The sequence below is a fragment of the Tupaia chinensis genome, unplaced genomic scaffold (genome assembly GCF_000334495.1).
Source record: "Tupaia chinensis unplaced genomic scaffold, TupChi_1.0 Scaffold000477_1, whole genome shotgun sequence".
Classification (NCBI taxonomy): domain Eukaryota; kingdom Metazoa; phylum Chordata; class Mammalia; order Scandentia; family Tupaiidae; genus Tupaia; species Tupaia belangeri.
Window position 1 is genome coordinate 2,587,225 of NW_006159986.1, and position 23,893 is coordinate 2,611,117.

At 36.0% G+C, this 23,893-nt stretch overlaps 1 pseudogene; it reads right to left on the reverse strand.

Moving 5' to 3' along the window:
- Positions 1–6,422: 6,422 nt before the first annotated feature.
- Positions 6,423–23,893, reverse strand: part of LOC102475825 (keratin-associated protein 9-1-like) — a 31,336-nt pseudogene continuing 13,865 nt past the window's right edge.

Here is a 23,893-nt window from a genome sequence, read left to right on the forward strand (position 1 = left end):
ACACTGCATTGCCTTCCCCTCAGTTCTCCCATGCTGAACATCTTCGAATATGTACACATCTGTACCTGGTATTTTTTCAAGCCACCCAACTGAAATTTAAACTGTGGCTGGGTGATGTAACAATAGACTCCCTTGACCACTGTGTAACAGGGTTCGCCCTTAACTGTTCATTTGAGTGCCAAAGTTGTACTGCAGAGATTTTAGTTACTCATTTTTCACGAAAGAGCTCAAGAGAGCCCCCCATGGTGTCTCACTATGCCATAAGACCCCCTCAGCCTTCCAGCTAACCTGGAGTGTTTGGACCAATACATCATTCTAACTTGAGGCCTTCCAATGTGGGTCCCGTATCTCACAGCCAATGAAACCCTGCGGCAGGGTCTGCATAATGGGTTTTTCAGCTACAGAAGCATTGATTTTACATAAATAGTAGTTAGAATTACCCAGCTTTCAATAAACATGTATTCAAGTCATCTTGTTGTGTACTTTGAGGTAGAACAGAAAAACTCTTATCCCTTTCCTGTGGATACTTGAATAAGACACTTGTAAGAACCAGAGTTAGGCATAAATTAAAATTACTATAGGCTGAGAATCTCTAACATTAAAATTATAATTCTACAATGCTCCAAATTTGAAATTTCTTGATCACCTACCTGACAAAACAACTGGAAAATCCCACACCTGACCTTATGTGATGGGTCACAGCCAAAAAGTATGTGTGCGACACACAGTTGATTCAGTGTTCCCCCAGGGAAAAATGACATACCTAGTTCTCTTCAGCTGTGACTTCCCCACACAAGCTTTTCTACAAAGGTTTTTGTATACAAAATTGTTAAAAAAAAATATGTGTATCATTTGAGAAGTGTTCACTATAATCAATCTTTTTGCTGAATATTTTATATTTATTTTGGTTTTAGTCAAGGCAACCTTATGAAGTAGTGTATTTCTTTCTTTCTTTTTTTTTTTTTTTTATTTATTTATTTATTTATTTATTTATTTATTTATTTATTTATTTATTTATTTATTTATTTATTTATTTATTTATTTATTTATTTATTTATTTATTTATTTATTTATTTATTTATTTATTTATTTATTTTGGAGAGTTGTTTGTTTTTTTTTTTTCCACTATTGGGCATGTGTGCTCGCCAGACAGACAGAGAGAGACATAGAGACAGAAAGCGAGAAATCGCCCCCTAGGGGGGATGGTCACACCGCAATCCCTTCTCCTCCATTCTCCTCTTGGGATCTTGGGCACGCACGCACACGCGCCTGGCGTGAGTTTTAAGCCACTGGGTCCAGGACGCGAACCGCTGTCGACTAAGTGGGAGTCCAGCGACATAGCCATTACACTAACTGCTGGTTCCCTCCTATGTGGTATATTTTAAAAGTCTCATGATTTCACTCTGAGATTTGACTTTGTGACATTTTCTACCATCTGCACATTGCTCTCTACAAATTATAAAGAATGATTTTCACAATGTTAATGTATCTTTTGTAAAACGTTTGATGAGATGAAATGTTGGAGAAGAATGAGAACAAAAGACAGAAGTGAGGCAAAAATGTCTCTCGTATAATGAGGATGACTGTGATTCTTGTGTGGACATCTGGAAATACCCTAACCCTAACCCTAACCCTAACCCTAACCCTAATATGGAGACTGCCAGACTACAAAAAAATTTCTGAGCTCTGTGTTAGATCTTATATCACAATCTGAAGCTGAAGCACTTAGCAATGACTCATTGCTTTCTGATAGTGAAAACACTTTTTAATGTATATATTCCAGGGTAGGCATTAAAGTGGATAGTGGGAAGTTTTGAAGTGTTTTTGGTTTTTTGTTTGTTTGTTTGTTTTGTCAGAAGATGTGTATGCTTATCAGAAAGACATGGGAAATGGAGGTTTGGGAGAGAGAGTGAGAGAGAGAGACCAAGCATCTCTAATGAAGTATGGTTACACTGCATTGCCTTCCCCTCAGTTCTCCCATGCTGAACATCTTCGAATATGTACACATCTGTACCTGGTATTTTTTCAAGCCACCCAACTGAAATTTAAACTGTGGCTGGGTGATGTAACAATAGACTCCCTTGACCACTGTGTAACAGGGTTCGCCCTTAACTGTTCATTTGAGTGCCAAAGTTGTACTGCAGAGATTTTAGTTACTCATTTTTCACGAAAGAGCTCAAGAGAGCCCCCCATGGTGTCTCACTATGCCATAAGACCCCCTCAGCCTTCCAGCTAACCTGGAGTGTTTGGACCAATACATCATTCTAACTTGAGGCCTTCCAATGTGGGTCCCGTATCTCACAGCCAATGAAACCCTGCGGCAGGGTCTGCATAATGGGTTTTTCAGCTACAGAAGCATTGATTTTACATAAATAGTAGTTAGAATTACCCAGCTTTCAATAAACATGTATTCAAGTCATCTTGTTGTGTACTTTGAGGTAGAACAGAAAAACTCTTATCCCTTTCCTGTGGATACTTGAATAAGACACTTGTAAGAACCAGAGTTAGGCATAAATTAAAATTACTATAGGCTGAGAATCTCTAACATTAAAATTATAATTCTACAATGCTCCAAATTTGAAATTTCTTGATCACCTACCTGACAAAACAACTGGAAAATCCCACACCTGACCTTATGTGATGGGTCACAGCCAAAAAGTATGTGTGCGACACACAGTTGATTCAGTGTTCCCCCAGGGAAAAATGACATACCTAGTTCTCTTCAGCTGTGACTTCCCCACACAAGCTTTTCTACAAAGGTTTTTGTATACAAAATTGTTAAAAAAAAATATGTGTATCATTTGAGAAGTGTTCACTATAATCAATCTTTTTGCTGAATATTTTATATTTATTTTGGTTTTAGTCAAGGCAACCTTATGAAGTAGTGTATTTCTTTCTTTCTTTTTTTTTTTTTTTTAATTCTTACTAGTTCTCTGTCCCCACACTGAGCTGAGCTCCATGGTAATATAAATAAATACCTATGACTTCAGAGTATTTGCATTGCAGCCTAGGGAATGACAGAAGTGTGTGCTCACGAGAGAGAGAGAGAAAGAGAGAGAGAGAGAGAGAGAGAACCCCGTTGGGATTGGTCATGCTGCACTCCTTTCTCATCCATCTCTCCACTTTGTTTGGATTTGGGGCACATACACACCCATATCCAGCATGTTTTCCATGCCTCTGGGCTTGGAACTCAAACTGCATAGTCATTCATGTGGCTGAAGTATCTAACTTCTATAACCACCAGGCCATGGGGTCGCCCAAGTAATATATATTTTAATTATTCCATTAGTGGAGGAGTCAAAAGAAGTACAGAGAGGGGCCAAATGGTGGCACAGCGTTTTAATATGTGATACTCTGCAAGGTTGGCCCACATGGGAGAGTTCCTGGTTCACATCTGGAGGCCACATCTGTAGTACCTGGATAAGTATGTGCTCATGATCTGGGGCTGGCAGAAGGTGGAAGTGGTTCATGGCAGCAGGATCCTGCTGGGGTTCTCTTTGTCTCTTTTCATCTCTGCTGCCCATTAGAGAAATAAACTTTTTAAAAATAAGAATCAAAGATAGCTTAAAACAAACAAACACCTTATCTGAGATGAGACAGAAGCTTAATATGGCTTAGAGCAGCCAAGAAAAGGGTAAAGAATATAACTTGCAAGCCTTAACTGAGAAAAACTGAGACCTTTTAAAAAATGTATATTGTCCCATTTAATATGTTTATAAAAGAATTCAATGTGAAAGCTCACTGTCTTATATACTTTGTTTTGTTTTGTTTTGTTGCTGTTGAGTATGTTCTCCAGTAAGAAACAGAGAGCCAGAGAGAAGGAAACTGAGAAATCACTTCCCAGGGGAGATAGCCATGCCACAGTCCCTTCTCCTCCACTCTTCTCTTGGGATTTGGGCACATACACACACACACGCACGCACACACACACACACACACACACACACACACTCACACACAGTGTGATTTTTCAAGCCACAGGATTTAGGGCTCAGATGGTATAGTTGGCTAGTTGGGTTCCAGTGACTTGAACTCCATGCCATCTGTTGGCCCTACACATTAATCAGTGGGGTTTGATATTTTTAAATTAACAATGATTACATTGTGATGTTTCAGTGCATGAGTACAGTATAGGATGATTAAATAAGACTAATCCGTATACCCATCATCTCAACCATTTGTGGCAGTGTATAGTGAGTTGTTCTATCAGGGGTGCTCTGAGACAGGAGAATTAATGTCTATGCAGGGAACATTCTCTGATTGGACACTTGTCAAAGGGAACAGAAGCTAGAACTATCTCTGTTTAAAAATTAGCAGTTTATAAGTTTTAAATTGCTATTATAATTTTATATATGTATGCATACATATGGTTGTTTATAATTATGTTTTCACTTTTCTGAGAATTTTTCCTAAGTATTGGGAATAAATTAATGAAAAAAATGTACTGACAATCCTCAGCAGTAAATATTAAACTATGTAAATAAATCTGCCAAAATGCTTGGCTTGTATGCTGTAAAGTATTAACATTTCCTGGAGGATCTACAATGTTCTCTGAATAAACGTCAGAACAGGAAGTGTACAGTTAAAGCCAGGTCTGTGAGAACAAACACTTGGTAGAAAAGCATTTAATGAGGCTATTTTTCTATTTGTGATCTAAGGTCTTGAGTGTGATTGGCAAATATTAATGAAGTCAAATTCCAGATTCTTTTGTGTTGCCTTTTTTTTTTTGAGAATTATTTAACTTTTTTAGAATTATTTTATTTAACTTTTATTTATCCATTTATTTATTTTAATTTGACCAGAGAAAAATAGAGAGAGAGAAAGTGAGAAAGCAAACCACCAGGTCTGGGACTTGAACCATAGTTAGCCATGTGGGAGTCCAGCACTCTTAACCACTATACCACCTGCCAACCTCGATATGTTGCTTAAATTTTAAACAGTATGTGTTTATGTACAAATGATATAAATATATTTAGGAAAAAAATAAATGTGATGAATATGAAATTTATTATTTTCTTTGTAGATTTGATGAAATGTTTTTGAATACTATAATTGTGCTTCTATTTCTATCATGCACCAAAAGATTTCAGGCAATTATTTAGCTCTTGAATTAGCCATCATGAAATTTGAATTTGCTTTTGGAACAGGTGGGAATCCTTGAGATGGAGATGAGCATTTAGGAGGTCATCCTAATGCAACTTGCAAGCCTTTACTAAAGCAAGGTTAATCCCAGAATTGTGGAAGGAAGAGAAAGAATCAAGGCAGAAACACTGAGAGAAATCCAAGTGGGTGGGAGGTGGTCTTAGTGGAAGTTTCAGCTGACAGTACAAGGACTTCCGAAGGTGGGATGACTTTATCCAGCTGGGAATTTCTAGTTGGGGAGAGGAATGTATTAACTAGGAGTATATTAAATAAATATGCCTAGTTGGAAAGAGAAATGTGGGTCTTTATAGTTCTGTACCAGAAAGAAGACATGACCTTGGATAAGAAAACAAAAATCACAGTCCCCAGGAATACCTGGCAGCTTTCACAAGGCCTGCTTCCTTCCTTTATATTAACAGCCTAACCCTGAAGGTAGTTCTTTCTATAAGGTAGGATGAACTCCTCCCACCGGCACACTGACAAAATGAACTAGACCCCATATATATGAGGAGAAAAGATTACTTGCACATGACTCTGAGTAGAAAGTGCAGTTTTCTAAACTATATGTTACTTATATTGGAAAAAATAAAAATCTAAAAGATAGAATTTGAATAGATTATGAATTGTGTTTTTTTCTAAACCTTTTCCCATTATGTTCAAGGCTGCTTCATGATTTTATTTTCATTCTTCTTGATTTGCCTGAATAAAAAGACTTTCTAGAGAAAACTAGGCAGTGATCAATTTGACTTCTGTTGGAAGATTAACGCATTCTGTCTGCCCTACAGGGGTGGGCAGATACAATTCCCAGGACCCAAATACAAAACCTTTTTTAAAAAAGAGATTAACAATTGTATTTAATTTTCAGTTCCAATAGGATAGTTTTATTTTTGGTACACGAAAATAACAAGGTATAAGAAAATCTTTGTGAAGGTTGATGAGGAGACTTTAGTGGTCATCATTATCAGAAAGGTTAAAATCTGAGGACCTCCAAGTGATAAAGGCAGTCTTTAAATTCTTTAAACATGATGACTAGATGTTCTAAACACAAAAAGATGACTTATGGGAGCAATCTGTTAATTTTATCAGTAGATTCTTAATGAATTCATTTGGAAGAGAGGGAGTTTGGACAGGGGTTATAATGTGGACACAATTTATAGGAATAAGGATTATTTATGGGAGTCAGGGGATCAATTCTCTTCCACATTCCACATTTTTGAAAGAGGAGAGTCTTCGTCTCTAGCAAAAGAGGTGATGAGGAGGTAGTGTGATCAGGCAGAGCTTCAGCAGCAAGGGATGGCACAGCACATGGGACGAGGGCAGGTGGAGATGACACAGGTTGGGCGATAGCAAGAGGTTTGGCAGCACACTTTGCCACAGACTGGACGCAGGCAGCAGCCAGGGCAGCAGCAGTTGGAGCCACAACCACTGGAGCCACAGCCCCTACAACCACAGCACGAAGACGGCAGCAGCTGGAGATGCAGCAGGAGGGGCGACAGCAGCAGGAGCCACAACCACTGGAGCCACAGCCTCCACAACCACAGCAGGAAGGGCGGCAGCAGCTGGAGATGCAGCAGCTAGGGCGACAACAGCAGGAACCACAACTGGGCCTACAGCAGCTGGAGCCACAGCAGCAGGGGGAGCAGCAGGGACGGCAGCAGGTGGTCCTGCAGCAGGTGGTCTGGCAGCAGGTGGGCCTGCAGCAGCAGGAGCCACAGCTGGAACCACAACAGGAGTTGACCATGGTGTCAGAGGGTGGAAGTTCTGGGTGAGTTTCAAGAGAGTGAATTTTCAGAGTTTGATTTCTCCCTGCTCTTGCTTGATTTTTATACCCTGCTGAGAGCTATTATAACCATGTGAAGAATCTTGTTGTTTATACTAATCAGTTAATTCTAGTAAGTTAGATAATTATGTTTATTTGCTGTATATTTCTATATATAGAAAGACACTATTTCCTTTTCCTGTTGTTTATGATCTAGAAAATTTAGTTAATCCAATGAATCAGCACACATTCATCTTTCTTTCTTTAATGTGATTTCTAAAATAGAACCATTATTTGACATTTTTTTTAATTTTTAGGATGGTCAGTGATATATAAAGAATCCAGTGGATTTTCTATCTGTCTTATTGAATCTATTTCATTTGAAACAGTTATATCCAATAATTCACTACTATTAAATAGTAAAAACACATTAGACTGAATTGTCCTTTAATATTTTTAAAAATTATTGTTGGTATGTTTCTCAGAGATAGAGTATCATGAGGGAGCATTTTTGACTTATGTTTTGCTAAGGCAACATATCCAGTGAATGTGTGTAAATGGACTGTTATTGAAAGTAAATGTTCTCATATTCTGGGCTACTTTCTCTCAATATCATATGTTGTAGACACTTTGCTTGATACAAAGGAGAAATAAAAAGTTAGGCTTTAATCCCTGTAGACACTTATACAAGACATATAGAAAAGAGTTTGGCATGTAGAATATTATGTGATTAGTGAACAAATAACAATTATGTGTTTAAATCTGTACACTTTCAGTGAAAGATGAGGTAATACCAATGGTTAAAATTTGTTGAGCATCTACTGTGTATCAGGAATTTTCTGAGTCTTACATAATTATTGTCTTATTTGTTTACAATTCATAAAGACTCTATGAGGTACACACAAATTTTCTTAATTCTTTACACATGACAAAATTGAAACCGAGTATACTGAAGTTACTTAGTCAATGGGGAAGGTGATTCTGTCCTAGAATATTCAAGAAAGGTGTGAAGGATAATACTCTCATGCTATTTCAGATGTTGCTTCATTTGTTTAGAATATTATGCTCTCCTTTCCAACTCAGAAAACTCTTGCTTATACTTACATATTTAGTCCAGCTACCAACTCATTTCTAATATTTTTCTTGACATTTACTACATTTGAAACAAATCATTCCCTCCCTTTCATGCCAAGATATGCTTCTGATCTGGAGAATCATATTTTATGATAATTGTTTATATGTCTTTTTTCCAATCTTTTTATGAACTCTACAATGCCAAAAACTATGGTCTTAGTCATATTAATATTATAGCATCTAAAAAAATACCCTGAGTGAAGGTTAGTTGAGTGACTATGGTATTTACTGAAAGCACACTTACTTACCTTTAAGAAACTATAGATAATCTAGATGGAAGGAGAAGAAGAAAGAGACTTGAACAACAGGTCCACCACTGAGTGGGGACTAGTGGGAATGAAATACTTTGGGTTTTTTTGGTTTTGTTTTTTAGAGAGAGATTTGTGCTCTAGGGTACATGTGCTTTCTAGAGAGAGAAATAAAGAGACAAAAAGACAGAAAATGAGAAATCACTCTGCAGGAAGGATGGCCATGCTGCAATTCCTTCTCCTCCAGTTTCCTTTTGGGATTTTAGGCATACACTCACATGCACCCAAAATGAGTTTTAAGCCACTGGGTCCAGGACACGAACAGCAGTTGACTACATGGGAGTCCAGTGACATAAGCATTACACCATCTGCTCGTCCTGCTTTTGGATTTTTGATAAGGTATATGATCTGTTTCCACAAGAGAGTGGAGAAAGATAATAACTGATAGAATGAGGAGAATTTAAGGATATTTAAAATTTTCTATAAAGTGACTATCACATTATCACTTAGTGGGTGTAAACAAACATCTAGGCTTTGCAAATCTTATTTGGCTAAAGGCTGGGGATGGATGAGAATCAGGAAGAACATTTAGATGGTGCTTGTAGTATATGGAAGGAAGGTGAATGCCTGTCTAGGGTGGTAAATGAGTGTAAAAAGGAAAATGCTGGTGCAACAGACATTTCAAAAAAGAAGTCAACCAGAAGCATTTACAAAATGCACAATAGGGGTAATAGGAAGGAGGATTCTCAATTTAACAGTTTTAAATTTTGTACACATACATTGGGCAAGAAAATTTCTCTCAATGGTTAAAAGACAAACATTTATAATTTAAAAATGCATGATAATTTTTTTTAAAAAATCCCAAATAGAGTGAAACATAAATGACTAAAATGAAAAAAATATAATTTATATCAATGAGCTAATAGTACCTAAGTAATTTTTTAAAATAGATTACAAAAGACCAATAACCTATGAGAAAATAAAATGCAGATATTTCTTTACCATATAAAGATACCCAATCTCCTACATAATAAGAAAAATAAAAGTATATGAGATACCACTTTTCACATGCTAGACTTCCAATAATTCAAAACCTGACATTTTCTCATAGTGAGATAATTTGGAAATAGGTATGCTCATAGTTTTCCTATGACAAGAAGTAGCAACATTTTATTATTTGACTCAGCCATCATAATTATATCAATTATACCACAGACACTTAGATAAAACATATAAAAAGATGCAGCAAAAGATTATTCATAGTAGCTGTAATTTAAAACAAAACAAAATAACAATAAAATCAGATACCACCTGGTGTCCTTCCATAGAGTACTAGTCAATAAACCATAGAACATTTTCATAACAGAGTAACATTTAGCTGCAAAAAGGAATAAAAGGTATCTCTATATGCTACTATAAAGTAATCTCTACATCTCTACATTGTTTTTTTAAAGGATTATTTTATTTAAATTTATTTATTTTAATTTTCCCAGAGAGAGACAGAGAGAAAGAGAGAGAAAGTGATAAAGCAAGCTGCCAGGTCAGGGACTCGATTCTGGTCAGTCAGGTGGGAGTCCAGCGCCCTTCACCCCACCACCTGCCAGCCCTAGGTTTTTTTTTTTTTATATTATCATCATAATCTTCTTTATATTACATTGGATTACATATAACTTTACAGTGTATTACATTGCTTTTTCAAAAGGGAATGCCATGCATGTCAGTCAATACAGAGACATCAATCTCCCCGCTTTATCATTCAATGTCTTTTCCATGCATTTCCCAATAATTATTATTATTATAATTTTTTAAAACAGTCAATCACTATTTCTCATTTTGCTTGTTAAAAGACTTCAAGTTAAGTGAAGAAAATTGTGTGTCTTGTCCTACAATAAGTCTAAAACTCCCATACAAATAAACAACATATATGAACGAATTATGGTATAATAGAGAAAAAGGAAATAAGAAAATAGAAAAGGCTTCTACTTCCAGCCATGATTAGCTGAATTTACCTTTCTTTCTGAAACACTAAAAAAACAAACAAAATAAATGAAACAATGGCTTTTAGACATTGGCAGTCAGGCAGGACAGGATATTGGTACCAGAGAGAGGAAACAAAAAAGGTGATCCCTAGGATTGCCTGAGTTTATTTCTTGAAGAGAATTTATAAGGTTTTGGGAAGGAGAATCAGGTAGAGTCCGGTAATCATTCTGACTTGAGGAGATGGAGCTGGAATGGGGGAGACCAAAGCAGCTAGAGAGGGGAGAGTTGCAGAGAGCTCCAGAGAGCTGCAGACAGTCTATCTAGAGCTTTCAGCTTGGTACTCCTCAGTGCATGTCTGTGAAGAAATTATCCAAGGGCCAGTGTGGAATGGGGGAGGTGAAGAGAAGAGGATATAGAAAGATACCAAGAGAACAATAGAGAGGCAGGACGTTAGTGAGAAACAGATATGGCTTATTAACTGTTGATGATGACATGTATAGTATTCGCAACTGGATTGGTCTGAGAAGTATTTCATGATGGGCAAAGTCTTTTTACAAGCAAAATGAGAAATAGCAATTGACTGTTTTAAAAAATAATTAGAATAATAATAATGATGATTGGGGAAAACATAGAAAAGATATTGAATGTTGAAGCAGGGATATTAATGTCTCTGTATTGACTGACATGCATGGCATTCCCTTTTGAAAAAGCAATGTAATACACTGTAAAGTTATATGTAATCCAATGTACTATAAAGAAGATTATGATGATAATAAAAAAAAAGAAAACCAATAAAAAAGAAAAAAAAGAAATTATCCAAGGGCAAGGAAAGATCTCATTCTCTCATTCCCGTAAAAGTCAGGGAGAATGATTCTTAAAACTAACATGGGGCCTGAAATAGTACATATTCCTACATGCTAGGGAAAAAAAAAACTTTGTAATATTTGGGTCATTGGTTAGAATATGAGGAAGATTATTGGACTTATAATAGGAGAAATTTTTCCCTAGAATAAAGATCACTTTGATCTTGCCTTACAAAGTTTAAAAGCAAGTTTATTAATCCACAGGAATAAAGTTTCAGTTAAATAAGATTAATAAGCTTGAGTGATCTGCCCTATGACATTGTACCTACACATACTTAAAATTGGTTAAAAGAATAAATTTCATGATGAGTTCCACAATAAAACAAAATTTTAAAAAAAGCCTAGAAGTAACCAAACTGTATGTGTGTATTTTATCACGGAATCAATCAATTAATTGGACCCTATCAAGATGAAAATGTTTTACTCTTCAAACTATGCTATTGATGAAATATAAAGTAAGCTCTACATTTATGGACAATAATAACATATATCCAATAAAGGACTTGCACTGTAAATTGTACATATGAAGAACTCTTACCACTCTGTACAAAGACAACAGTCTAGCAAAAAATAAAATAAACAGATAAAATAAAATAAAAAGAAGGGTTGGGAAAAATAAAATAAACAGATAAAATATACAAATGGCCTCACCAGATAAAATGCATAGATGGCCTTAAAAGATAAAATATACAGATGGCAAGAAAAGATGTTAAACATTATTAACAATTAGAAAAATGCAAAGTATGACTATATTGCAATAACTTTATATGCCCTCAAGAATGGTTAAAACTGACAAGATTGACCTTCCAAGCATCAGTGATGTTGTTGGAAATCTCATACAAAAAAGGAATAGAAAATGGCACAATGCTTTGTATAACAGTTCAGCAGTTTCTTAAAGAGTTAAAGATACACCTACCATATGACATAACCAATCCACTGTGAAGAACTTATTGAGAGAAATAAAAGTATATGTCTCTATCAAGATGTATTCACTAAAGCACAACTTAGCCAGACTGGCCAAGCCCACAGATAAAGACAAGCTACTAAAATTGGCAAGAGGGAAACCAGAATTGACTTACAAAGGTCATCCCATAAGGCTAACTCCAGACCTTTCGACAGAAACAACAAGCAAGGAAAGAATGGGAAGACATATTGAAAGTGTTAAGAGAGAAACAGTTTCAACCAAGTTTATTATATCCAGCAAGATTATCCTTCATATGGAAAAAAAAGATTAAAATCTTCTCAGACAAACAAAACCTGAAAGAATTTGCCAACACCAGACCAGCACTTCAAGAAACTCTGAAGAGAGTCCTGTTCCAGGAGAACTAAGAATGAATGGCCAGAAATAAGGAAATGAAAAACCAAGACAATGGCCAACTTAAAGGTAAGGGCAAGTCTGGAAATATCTATAATAACATTGAATGATAATGGATTAAATTCTCCTATCAAGAAACACAGACTGGCTGAATGGCTAAAAAAACCAGAAACCTTCTATCTGTTGCCTACAAGAAATGCATCTCATGGATAAAGACACACATAAACTAAAAGTGAAGGGTTGGAAAAAGGTATTTCATGCAAATGGGAACCACACACACAAAAAAAAGCTGGAGTAGTGATACTAATTTCTGACAAGATAGGCTTTAAAACAAAAACTGTTTGAAGAGATGAAGAAGGGCACTATATTGTAGTAAAAGGGTTAATCCATCACGAAGATATAACACTAATATATATCTATGCACCTAATACAGGAGCACCAAATATGTGAAGGAAAGACCATTAGATCTAAAGGGGAGATAGACTGTAACACAATAATTGTTGGAGACCTCAATACCCCACTATCTCCTCTGGACATATCATCTGGACAAAAAATAAGTAAAGAGGTAAAGGATCTAAATGATACATAAATCAAATGGACTTAACAGATATCTGTAGAACTTTCCACCTGAAAACTACTAGATAGATATACTTGTTTCTCACTCCCACATGGAACCTTTTCAAAGACTGACCACATCATAGGGCACAAAGCAAGCCTCTACCAATTCAAAGGCATAGAAACTATATCCAGCATTTTCTTTAACCTGATAGAATTAAACTTGATTTTAATTTCAAGAGAAATCCTCAAAAATACACAAATATATGGAAACTAAATATACTACTCCTGAATGACTATGCAACTACTGAAGAAATTAAGACTAAAATATAAAGATTCGTGGAAACCAATGTCAATGAGGACACAAGTTTCCATTATCTTTGGGACACTGCAAAAGCAGTCATAAGAGGAAAGTTCATAGCAATTAGTACACATAAGAAGAAGATGAAAAGAAGGTAAATGGATCACCTAACATCATGCCTCAGAAAATTGGAGTAACAACAGCAAAAAAAATCTAAAAAGCTCCAGGAGAAAAGAAATAATAAAAATTTGAGCAGAAAAAAATGAAATAAAAATAAGCAAACTACACAGAAAATAAATGAAAACAAAAGCTGGTTCTTTGAAATGATAAACAAGATTGACACACCATTAGCCAGACTGATTATGATGAAGACAGAAAGGAACCAGATAAGTCAAATTTGCTATGAATCAAGCAACATTACAACAAACATAATAGAAATATAAAACATCATTAGAGGATACTATCAGTGACTATGACAACAAAGAAGAAAACCTGGATGAGATGTACAAATTCCTGGACACATATAATCTACCAAGATTGACATAACAAGCAATGAGATTGAATAAGTAATAAATAATCTCTCAACAAAGAAAAGTCCAGATCCCAATGACTTCACTGCCAAATTTTACAAAACTCTTAAAGAGGTAACCTCCATTCTACTCACATTGTTTCTAGAGATCCAAAAGGAAGGAACCCTACTAAATTCATTCTATGAAGCCTCCATAACCCTTATTCCCAAAATGGATAAGGATACAACAAAAAAAGAAAACTACAGACCTATATCCCTGATGAATATAGATGCAAAAATTTTCAACAAGGTATTTGCTAGGCATTTTCAACAGCATATAAAAACAGTTATTCATCATGACGGTTATTCATCAGGTAGGCTTTATTCTAGGGATGCAAGAGTGGTTCAACATATGCAAAACCATAAATGTTATACACCATATTAACAGAAAGAAAGGTAAAAACCATATGATCATTTCAATTGATGCAGAAAAAGCATTCGACAAAATGCAGCATGCCTTTATGATCAAGACTCTCAGTAAAAGTGGCATAGAAGGACCATTTCTCAGCATAATAAAAGCCATTTATGAAAAACCTACAGCTAACATTATACTGAATGGGGAATAGCTGAAATCCTTTCCACTAAAATCGGGTACAAGACAAGGCTGCCCACTATCTCCGCTCCAATTCAATATAGTACTGGAAGCTGTAGCCAATGTAATCAGACAAGAGAAGGAAATAAAAGGCATTCCAATAGGGAAGGAAGAGCTAAAACTATCTCTGCTTGCAGATTACATGATTGTATGCATAGAAGACCCAATAGTATCCACGAAAAAACTTCCTTGAAATAATAAATTTGTATAGTAAAGTGCAGAATACCAAATTAAACTAAAACATTTATACCATTTTTATATACAAACAACAAGCAGAGACAGAACTGAAGAAAGTAATCCCTCCAGAAATTGAAAATGGTACAAAAAAGTGAAAGGATATCCCATGTTCCTGGATTGGAAGAATTAATATAATCAAAATGGTAATTCTACCTAAATTAATCTATATATTTAATGCAATGCCAATCAAAGTACCAGACACATTCTTCACAGATCCAGGAAAGAAAATCATAAATTTTGTCTGGAGTCATAAAAGACCACGTATTGCCAAAGCAATTCTGCACAAGAAAAGTGCTGTGGGTGGCATCTCACTCCAAGACCCAAAAATACACTACAAAGCTGTGGTAATAAAAACAGCATGGTACTGGCACAGAAACAGACATGTGGACCAATAGAACAGAATAGAGTTCTCAGAAATGAATTCCCAAACATGCAGTCAACTGATTTTTGACAAGGGGTACCTATCAATCCAGTGGGAAAAGGAAAACCTATTCAGCAAATGTTGCAGGAAAAACTGGATTTCCACCTGCACAAAGATGAATCTGAATCCCTACTTCTCGCCTCTGACAAAAATCAAGCCAGGGTAGATCAAAGATCTAAGTATAAGACCTCAAACTATAAAACTACTCCTGGAAAATACTGTGGAAACTCTGTGAGACATTGGTGTAGGCAAAGACTTCTTAAATAAGACCCCAAAGAACAGTTGATAATCCCCAAAATAGACAAGTGGGATTACATCAGACTAAGAAGTTTCTACATGGCAAAAGACACAGTAATTAGTGTGAATAGACAACCCTCAGAATGGGAAAATATTTTTGTAAATTATGCATAAGATAAGGGACTAATCACCAGAATTCACAAGGAACTCAAGAAGTTGTTCTGAAAAAAGATGATCAATCCTATTAAAAGATGGGAGAATGAGTTAGAAAAAAACACTCTCTAAAGATGATATAGGAATAGCTAAAAAGCATATGAAAAAATGCTCAACATCCCTCATTGTAAGGAAAATGCAGATCAAAACAACAATGAGATACCACCTAACCCCAGTCAGAATGACTAAGGTAAAACAAACAAACAAACAAACAAAACAATAACTGCTGGCAGGGTGTGGTGAAAGGGAAACTCTCTTAAACTGCTGGTGGGAATGTAAACTGGTCCAGCCACTGTGGAGAACAATTTAGAGCTTCCTCAAAAATCTACAAACAGAACGACTATATGATCCAGCAATCCCACTCCTTGGGATCTACCCAAAGGACAGAAGAATACTTAATCAGAAAAGTGCTTGTACATCAATGTTTATTGTGGCACGATTCACAATTGCTAAGTCATGGAAACAACCCAAATGCCCATGAACAGATGAATGGATATAAAAACTGTGGCATATATACTCTGTGGAATACTATACAGCCATTAAAAAAGCCCTGACTTTTGACAAAAAGTGGGTGAATATGGAGGAATTACTGCTAAGTGAAGCATTTCAGGCTATGAAGGAGAGGCATTGTATGTCCCCATTTAATATATACCGAGTGTCCACACTCTATGACTGAAAATATTGATATACTAAATTAAAGGATATAGAAACACAGTATATAGACATAAATACCAGATATAGTGTGTGTGAATGAGGAGGGTCTGAGGAAGGACATTTAGAAGAAAAATAGGTTGGCAAAGCATTAATGGCAGAAAGAAATGTGGTATTATCTGTCAAAGATCTTTTATAGTTTTATCAACTGTACTAGGGAGAAATGTTCACCTGTTGAAATATCTATTTTGTAAGCCAAATAATAATGTGATTGAATGTATAAAAGAAAATGAAATTAAAAAAAAAGAAAGTAATTCCATTTACCATAGCCACAAGAAGCCTAAGATACTTAGGAATAAAACTAACCAACGAAGTCAAAGACCTCTACAAGGAAAACTATGAAAACTCTTAAAAGGAAATTGAAAAGGACACTAATAAGAGAAAGGACATCCCATGTTTCTAGATTGGCAGAATCAATATAATAAAAATGGCAATTCTACCCCAATTAATCTACATGTTTAGTGTAATTTCTATAAAATTACAAGAGACATTCTTCACAGATCTAGAAAAGACAATCATAGAATTTGTCTGGAACTATAAAAGACCCCATTTTGCTAAAGCCATCCTGCACAAGAAGACTGGAGTAGGTGGCATCTCACTTCCTGACCCCAAAATATATTACAAAGCTGCGATAATCAAAACAACATGGTATTGGCACAAAAACAGACATGAGGACCAATGGAACAGAGTAGAGATTCCAGAAATAAACCCCAAAACAAACAGCGAACTAATCCTTGACAAAGGGTACCAGTCAATCCAGTGGGAAAAGAGAAACCTCTTTAGCAAATGGTTTTGGAAAAACTGGTATCCACCTGTAGAAAAATGAATCTGAACCCCTATCTGTCACCATTAACAAAAATCAACTCAAAGTGGACCGAAGACCTAAACCTAAGACCACAAACTATAAAACTACTGGTGGGAAACCAGCAGTTAGCATAATGGCTATGTCGCTGGACTCCCATGTGGCTGACCGCAGTTTGAATCCCAGACCCGGTGGCTTAAACTCACACCGCGTGTGCATGCATGCCCAAGATCCAGAGAGGAGAATGGAGGAGAAGGGACTGTGGCGTGACCATCCCCCCTGGGGGGTGATTTCTCACTTTCTGTCTCTCTGCCTCTCTCTGTCTTTCTGGTGAGTGCACACACAAAAAGACTGGTGGAAAACACTGAGGAAACTCAGGGAGACATTGGAGTAGACAAAAACTTCTTAAGCAAGACCTCCAAAGCACAGGCAATAATCCCCCAAATAGACAGGTGGGATTACATCAGATTAAGGAGTTTGTGCTCAGAAAGGACACCATAATTAGTGTGAATCAGCAACCCTCGGAATGGGAGAGAATTTTTGTTAACTGTGCCTCAGATAAGGGACTGATAACCAGAATACACAGGGAACTCATGCAGCTTACCTGGAAGAAAATGATTAATACAGTTAAAAGATAGGAAAATGAGCTTAATAAATTACTGTCTAAGGAAGACATATAAATAGCCAACAAGCATATGAAAAGATGCTCAACATCCCTCATTGTAGGGGAGATGCAGATCAAAACCACAATGAGATAGCACCTAACTCCAATCAGAAAGGCAAAAATTAATAAAACAAATAATGAAAAGTGCTGGAGAGGATGTGGTGAAGGGGTCACTCCTACACTGTTGGTGGGAATGTAAATTGGTCCAGCCACTGTGGAGAATAATATGGAGGTTCTTCAAATAGAAATACCATATGATCCAGCATTTCCACTCCTGGATATGTACCCAAAGGACAGGAGAGCACTCAGTCATGAAAGCACTTGCACAAGTATTTTCATTGCAGCATTACTCACCATTCCTAAGACATGGAACCAACCCAAATGCCCACAAACAAATGAATGGATTGAAAAATTATGGCACATATGGAATACTATTCAACCATAAAAAAAAAAAAAAAAAAAAAAAAAAAAAAAAAAAAAAAGGGGGTGATAATTTAAAAAAAGGGGGCAAGGCTGTGGAATTTGATAGAAAGTGGGCAAATATGGAAGATTTGTTGCTGAGTGAAGCAAGTCACACTAAGAAAGAGAGACATTGTATGACTCTACTTAACATATACTGACCATCCACACTCTACGGTAGAGACTAAAAGACTGGAGAACATAAAAGCATTAATAATTGTAATGGACCCTAGAGACAAAGTAGAAAGAGAATGTGGGAGGGGAAGAGCATAGGAAAGGAAATTGAGGGGGGAAATGGAGAGGTAAGACACTCTGGGGACACAGTTAAGGTTTTTTTTTAATCTGTTGACAAGGATGTGTACAATAGTCTCAATTATTGGGAATACTATACACATCATCCTAAACAGATAATAATCCATCTCTCCGTCCCAAATAGTTTTTTTTTTTAATTATTATTACTCCATTCAGTGTGCCATCTCATTCCCATTGTGGCCCAGTTCTTATAAAACTAGGAAATTATAAGTTGTACATACTTTAATACTGAGATGACCACATAAAAACTTCTGCTCTTTGATTTTTCTGTAGCTAATAAAGCATACTGTTAAAGACAGAGTCTGCATCCTATAATCAGCAGGGTCAAAGAAGAACATATGGGAGGGTGAAAGGTCTGTTAATTTTAATATATAAAAAGACAGGTCCATACTCTGTAGAACAATTAGAAGTAAGATGAAAAGGGTGAAGCTGAAAATGTCTGCATGACATTCCTTTAATATGTTAAGAATACAACATCTATCCCCCATAGAGATGTAGCCCGCTTTATGTCCAGTTCTATCAAATTTTTTCTCTTGACACCTTAAAACTTTTCCCCACATAGGTGTATGTAGTCATCAGAGAAAGAGAAACAGGGAGTGAGATGGTGTAAGCACCCCCCTACCTCATGGGTATGTGGTCAGGCCTCAGTACCTTCTCCTCCTTATCTACCCTGTTGGGATTTAGGGCATACCTAGCCATGCATCCTGTGTGTTTTTCAGGTCACTGAGAGGAGATTTGAATCTGCAGTCAGCCATGTGGGATACAGCTCCCCTACCGCTGGGTCATGGGTCTGGCTTCAAACTTTCTTACTTTAGAAATAGGAATCGTGTCTTAGTTACATTTGTTTAGAAATGTAGCATAGCTAATACAACACTCAGGTGCATGAAAATTTTGAATTAGAAATATTAAATTTTTTTAAACCTTTAATCATTGTACATCTTTGCAGCATATGATATGGGTTCTCAGAGCATAAATGTATTGCATATCAAGCAAGTCAAAGGTATTATCATACACAATAATTTTTCGTTCTTAAGAATTTTAAATGTTTTTCATGTACTTTGTATTATGAATGAAAACTTATAAACCCTTATTTTTATATCAACGGGATATTGAGAAAGAAAGAAAGGCAATTCAATGCCAAGGAATGTGAAGCATACTAAAATGTATCAGGCCCAGGGACATGGGCAAGGAGACTCTAGTCACCTATACTACCTGTAAGCTTCAAGATGTTTACAGTTACAAGTCAGACCCATTGTCTTCACTTTCTATTTCTGGATGAGTATGTGATATTTAGCCAATTGTGATATTTAGCCAATCACCAAGGTTCAAGATCCCTTGCCAGCAGTGAAAAGCTTTGACAAACAATGATATGATCCCCTTCCCCATTTGCTGTAATCTGTAAAACCTAAGTACACATATTCAGGATCACTTTTGGATTTTTTTTTGGAGTACCATAACCCTTTCTGAAGATTATTACTGTACTTTGAGTGCCTATATGTGCTAATCTTAAGAAGGTCTGCATGCATACTGCTCCCTGGTCACTTTACTCAGACCATTGCGTAAGCCTCAACCTTGGCCCAATTTCTTTGTAAAATTTGTCTTAACATTTCTTTTAGATCAACAATACTATTGCATGAATTGTAACATAGTTTCATGGCTAAGGAGGGTCATACTTACCGATCCTTACTCAGAAAACTGAGTCTTAAATAAATATTCTGTTTATGTTCTCTTAACTAATACCAGGAAAGGTGATAAAAGCTCCACATACGGAAGTAAAAACACTAAGAATTTTGGTTTAATTTCTAGTAATTGAAACAAAACAGTCTTATAGAAACAATCATTTTAATTTATTCACTGCCAATCTTGTGTACAACTCAATAATACATTTAAGAATATTGTGAATGAATAACACCAGTGTTCAATAGGTTTTTGAAAGAAAGAATCTAAATTTTAACTCTAGGTTGGGTTTTTTTTTAGATATGTTCTTTTTTCTTTTTTTTTACATTCAACCACTATCTATCCTTACAACATTGAAAAGGAAATTTTTCCAGCATGAATACCCTTTATGTTAGTCCAGTCAAAGAAAAAAGACTTCTTAAATAAGACCCCCCCCAACAGAGGCAATAATCCCAAAAATAGACAAATGGGGTTACATCGGATTAAAAAGCTTCTGCACAGCAAAAATGTAATTTTTAAGTTACATAATTTAGTTTACATTTCAAATAACCCACCAATAAAATGTCAGTTTTATTTTTAAAAAGGAAAAAAGAAAATAATGGGAAAACCTCAGCAATATGAAAGTCTAAAATTATGGAGACATTTAGTCAGGATGTACTAAATTTTGAGCATTAATGAATTTTTATGGAAAAGTTAATGTGGACTTCATAAATGTCTACAAGTCTAGATTTGGAAGGTATGTTTTGTATTCTAAAAGAGTTTTATGTTTAGAAACCAAGAAGTGTTAAACAACTATTTTGACCTAAAACAGCCACTGTACTCTTACACTTGGATTCCTAAGAATAAACCAAAATCATACATGGTAGGCTGCTTTCCTGAGCTGGTTGCTAAGTTACAGCCAAGCACACTAGCCACACTTCGGTCAGTCACAGAAAGCCTGCCTTTTAGGCGGTTCCTGCAGCCTGCGTCCAGCTATAACCAATCCAATTATTTTTATACCTCATTCCCTCACTTCCGTTGTTACATGTCTCTTTCTCTTTCCTGTACACGTTGCTTTTTCTTTCCACAGACTTCAATAACCGGTGACCACACAGCTACCCGGAGTTGCTCAGAAGACATTTTCTGAGAAACTGTCCGATTTGAATCACCCACTCTTCATTCAAATAAACTCTGTTAAAATGTTGGCTTGTCTAAATTTTGTTTTATAACAGAAGGAAGGAAGAAGGCTTCAACGAGAGAGAGAGAGAGAGAGAGAGAGAGAGAGAGAGGAAGAAAAACATCCGAGCTATTTTGAATAGACTATTCAAAATTTAAACAACCGGTGGTGGAAGATAATGGAAAAAGAAATGTAGTCAGGTGAAATTAAATTAACTTCATGATGCTCTGCTCACTGGAGTTTTTAAGGGACATCTGAGGCACATATCAAAACTAAAATTTTAGTTGAACACAACTGTGAAATAATTTTATAAATTTTCTGCCATTATGTCAAAGAGAACACTGTGCTAATATATTAGTCTAGTCCAGGGTAATATTTCAAAAACAATAAAACTTACATTTATTGAAAGTCTAGATTATGCGCCAGGACTTGTGACAAATATATTGTGTGAATTATGACTTTGAACCTTTAAAGAATATAAAATATTTTTCCTATTTCACTGAAATAGAAAACCAAGGCTTGAAGAAGTTAAATAATTTTCCCAGTATCACACAACAAATGCCTTGTGAAGTCTTGATTCCAACACTTTTGAATTAAGAGTCCATATTCTTTTTTTAAAAATGACTGAGCATGTTGTTTTTATTTATTTTTTATATTATATTTTTTCTTATTTTTTACATTCTATCACTGTATATCTTTACAGCATACAAAATTAATGTTTTCAGCATGAATACACTGTTTGTCGCCTTTCCCAGGTCATGTTCTTAAATATGTTTACCTGCCATTAAAGAAAGATGACCCTGTTGTGACATGACAGGATCTCACACACACACACACACACACGCACAATCATTAACAACCAGATTTAACTATCAGGGAAATGGCTGTTTATTAAAAATGCATGGAAACCATGTTATATGAAATCATTCCAATTCATATGTGCTTAGAATGAAGACATTCTTCATCCAAAAATAGATGCATTGGGCCTGGATTAATTTGTTTCCATCTTTATTTCTGGAAGAACTGAATGCCACGTCAGGGGAGGGATTGGCAGGTAGACTGTTTTCTAGTCTGCTTATGATACATTTTCCATGACAAGTAACGACGTCCACAGAGTGATGAAGATCATAGGCAGAGATTCGGGAGGAAGACAGAGGCACAGCACATCATACCACTGCAGACAGGTTGGTGTATCATGAGATTTGGACACAGACTAGGTAGGGGAAGCAGCAGAGGTGGCCACATCTGGAGCCCAAGTAGCAGGTGAGATTGCAGCATACACATTGTTAGCATCAGAGTTAGTTACATGTATTATGAACATCTTAAAAGTCTTAAGAAAGAAGGAAGTCTCAAAACATTTTTTCTAAATAAATATAAAATCCACACTGTGGATGTCATTACTTGTCTTGTGTGTGTGCGTGTGTGCTATAGGTCATGTGTGTTCACTACAGAGGGAAAGAAAAAGAGAGAAGGCAAGTAAGAAAGGAAGCCTCCAGATCTGCGATTTGAATTGTGGTTGGCCATGTCCAGTGCTGGAACCAACAGGCCTGTTGTCCTATAGCAAATTAAATAATAATAATAAGATTAAATAAATGATTCTTTTTAAAAAGGTCTTAAGGACCAGAAGATAAAAGAAAAAAAGACAAATTTGTTAAAGCCAAGAATATTGCAATTATACAGCATGTCTTGCAACTGAAAAGTGACAAATTACACCTGAAAGAAGGAAGTCTCAAAACATCTTTTCTAAATAAATAAATCTAAACTTAAAGCATCCAAGAGCTCTTCAAGAGTTGAATGGTTGAACATGTCAAATGGTAGTGTATCCATGGGGGGTGAGCTGCCTGAGGTCCCAGTATACTCTGTTTACCAGTCCCTTATCTGAGACATAACTTGCAAATATATTCTCCCATTCCAAGTGTTGTCGATTCACTCTAATTATTGTTTCTTTTGCTAAGCAAAAGCTGTTTTTTTTTTTTATCTGATGTGATCCCACTTGTCTATTTTTGGGATTAATGCTATGCTTTGGAGATCTTCTTTAAGAAGTCCTATCTATTCCAATGTCTCCAAGAGTTTCTCCTGTGTTTTTCACAAATATTTTTATAGTTTGTGGTTTTAGGTTTAGACCTTTGGTCCATTTGGAGTTGATCTTTATTAAGAGTGAGAGATGGAGGTCCACTTTCATCTCTCACTATTTGAGATGATAGGTAGATACCCAATTTTCCTGGCATCATTTGCTGAAGAGATTTTCTTTTCCCCACTGGATTATCTGGTGCTCTTTGTCAAAAATCAGTTGGCTATATGTTTTGGGGTTTATTTCTGGTGTTTCTATTCTGTTCCATTGGTCTAACTGCCTGTTTTTGTGCCAATACCATCCTGCTTTGATTATCCCAGTTTTGTAACATATTATGAGGTTAGGGAGTGAAATGCCTTCTATTCCATAATGCTTGTCCAGTTTTGCTTAGGTAATACATGGTCTTTTATGATTCCAGACAAATTCTATGATTTTTTTTCTAAATCTTTAAAGAATGTCCTTGATAATTTGATTGA